We start from the raw sequence: 3,445 nt of genomic DNA, 5'->3' as shown, positions 1-3,445 counted from the left end.
TAAGAAGGGACCATTCCCTGGAGAAGGATGTCATGCTTGGTAGGGTGGACGGTCGATGAAAGAGGGGGAAGCCTTCAACGAGATGGATTGATTTGGTGGCTACGATGATGAGCTCAAGTATAGCAGGGATTGTGGGGCTGACGCGGGATCGGGCAGTGTTTCGTTCTGCTGTGCATGGGGTCGCTATGAGTCGGAAACTACTCGATGGCACTTAACAACAACAACAACAACATGATCTGAGAAGATGCTTTGCAGTATTTCTATGTTTTTAAATTTATTAAGGCTTGCTTTGTGGCCTGACATATGGTCTATCATGGAAAATGTTCCATATGCACTGGAAAAGAATGTATATTGTGTTGCTGTTGGGTGAAGTGCTCTGTAGATGTCTATAAGGCCAAGTTGGTGGATTGTATTGTTTAGCTCTTCTGCATGTTTGTTGATTTTCTTTCCACTTGTTCTATCTTTCAATGAAAGTTTCCCACTATGACTTTGAAGTCATCTATTTGGCTTTTCAACTCTTTTCAAGTTTGCTTTATGTATTTTGGGGCCCTTTCTTTGGGCCCATAAATATTTATTGTGGCTATATCTTCATGTTCAATTGGTCCTTTAATCATTATATAATGTCTTTCCTTTTCTTGTATGGTGGTTTTTGTCTTAAAGTCAACTTGATCAGAAATTAATATTGCCACTCCTGCTCTCTTACAGTTGCCATTTGCTTGATATATTTTTTTCCAACCTTTTATCGTTAGTCTATTTTTGTCTTTATCTCTAAGGTGTGTCTCTTATAGGCAACCAATTGATGGGTTTTGTGTTCTTATCCAATCTGCAACTCTCTGTCTATTGAATGGTGCATGTAATCCATTAACATTCAGTGTAATTATTGACAAGTATGAATTGGTTGCTGTCATTTTGTTATGTGTTTTTTCATGGTTTCCCTGATTTCTTTGTTCCATATTATTTTCTGTGCTGAGCTCGTTATGTTTATGAATCGTGTTATCATTTCTTTTGTTGCTGTGGTTTCAGTATATGCTGAATATTTGTGCTTGTCCTCTTTTTTATTGTGATATGAAAGTTTATCATTTTTCTTTGAGATTACCCTATGATTTACAATTTTCTCCCCGAGTTTAGAACAGTCCATTCTATTTTGCAACTCTCTTAACTTCCTCACCATTTAGAAATTCTGTAACTACACAGTATTTTCCCTCTTTTTGGTTTTAGTTGTCTTCACTTGTCAATTGATGTCTCTGGTTCACTGTTTACAATCTTGTAAGCTAATTTTACTTTGTATATGTCCATAGCTGTGGTTTCTGTGTCATATCATCTTGTGTATTAATTGTCAGTTGTTATTTGCTATTTTTGGTCCTCTGTTCAAAGGACTCCATTTAGCATCTCCTGTAAGGTTGGTCTGGATTTAACAAATTCCCTTAGTTTCTGTTTATCTGGAAATCTAATTTCACCATCATATTTGAAGGACAATTTTGCCAGGTGTATAATTCATGGTTGAAAATTTTTCTCTTTCAGGGTTTTATATATACTGTCCCAATGCCTTCTCACTTGCATGGTTTCTGCTGAGAAATCAGAGCTTATTCTTACTGGCTGTCCTCTGTAAGTAACTTTTTGTTTTTCCCATGCTGCTTTCAGGATTCTTTCTTTGTCTTTTGTTTTGATGTGTTTGATGATGATATGTCTTGGTGATTTTCTTTTGGAGTCTATCCTGTTTGGGGTTTATTGGACTTCCTGAATGGATATATTCTCATCTTTCATCCTATCAGGGAAGTTCTCCTGTAACAAATCTTGAACAATTTTCTCAGTGGTTTTATTTATCTCTTCCTGTTTTGGAATTCCAATGACACCTAGATTATTCCCTTTAATGGTATCCCTCATGAACCTTAGTCTTTCTTAATTTTGTTTTTTGATTTTTTTTCTGATTGATCCCTTTCCAAAGAAGTATTCAGATATTTGTCTTCAATCTCATTAATTCTGTCTTGCATTGCATCAATTCTGCTCCTTTGTCCTTTTAATGTTTTATCTATTTCTGACAATTTAGTGTTAATCTTCTGGATTTCTATCTGTAAATTTAGAATCATTTCTAATTTTTCATTTATTTTGTCTTTTTTTTTTTTTGTATTTTCCTCCAAAATTCTTCTAGGGTTTTTTCTGTGTTTCCTTTGGTCTGTTTCTCAATCCTTTGAAGATACCTTAATACAGTTGTTTTGAATTCCTTATCAGAGAGTTCCAATGCTGCTTCTTCCTCAGGGATGTTTTGTGGATCTCTATTCTGCTCCCATTTTTCTAGCACTTTATCTTGTTTTATTGTGTGGACTGTGATGGTCTATTTTCTCCAAGACCTCTTGGCATTATTGTATTTAAATCTCTGTTAACTGTTTGTGAAGAGCAGCCAAGTGATTCAGGCTCTTCTTGGTGTTTTTTTTTTATCATTGGCCCATTGGTGGAGAAGGATGTGATGGCTTTTGCTCAGTAAGTGAAGTTGCAGAGGTGTGGATGTAGTTGTGTCTTGTGTGGACTGTTGCTGTCTCTCATTCGATTAGACTAAAATTACAATTGAAGAATGATCCAGAAACTAAAAGCACATGGACAAAAAATACACCACGTAGTCACATAGGGACAGTAACCAAAAAAAGGAAATAGTGAAAAAGAAGAAGAAAAAAACAAGAAATCCTACAATATCTGGAGATAGGGCAATAAGAGAAAATAGGTAGAGAAGAATAATGAAGAAAAAGATGGGAAAAAAAATGCAAAAAGAAAAAAAGGAATGGGGTTAATCACAAGAAAAAAAAATTGGAACCAGTAATTGGGAAAAAGATGAAGTGTTGAAAACTAGGACCTGGGAGGGGAAGAATAAAGAATAATAGTAAAAAGGACAAAAGTCTTAATAATAATTTTAGTTTTAAAACAGACCAAAGCAAGCAAAGTACAAACCAGATAAAAGAAAAAGAAAACAAGTATATAAAAAAGAAAAAGAAAAAAATCAGAGGAGGGTAATGCAGAGGGTAGTCTGAGCACACAGACTGGGATGGAATTCCTGCAGGCCCAGAAGATGGGTGGGAGTGGGGGTTGGCTGCAACTCCATTCACCAAGGGGTGTGGGGTATAAGAGTAACAAGGGGAATGTTGCACCTTTTCAGCTGTCTAGGTCTAGAATGTCCTTGCGGTTACTGGCAAGCAGAACCTATTCTTAAGCCTCTGGCATCTGAGAGAGTGCTGTCTCTTTAAATACCCAAAATTGTCAAGCCACTTGTAAATATTCAAAATGGCTGCATCCTCCAGACGGGTAAAAGTTCACAGCTCAGCCCACCTTCCTCTTCGCTGCTGCTTTGCCTTTTATTCCCCAGCCACCAGAGCAGTCCTCTGTGCAGTATCTGGCTAGCAGGGCTGATTTTTAGGTTAATTCTTAGGTCCTACCACCACTTGGCAATATCCAAGCT

This window comes from Orycteropus afer, unplaced genomic scaffold, assembly GCF_000298275.1.
Source record: "Orycteropus afer afer isolate SDZICR_OR568_19922 unplaced genomic scaffold, OryAfe1.0 scaffold00139, whole genome shotgun sequence".
In the NCBI taxonomy this organism is placed as follows: Eukaryota; Metazoa; Chordata; class Mammalia; order Tubulidentata; family Orycteropodidae; genus Orycteropus; species Orycteropus afer.
The sequence above is the reverse complement of the archived record's forward strand: the minus strand, read 5'-3'. Positions refer to the sequence as shown.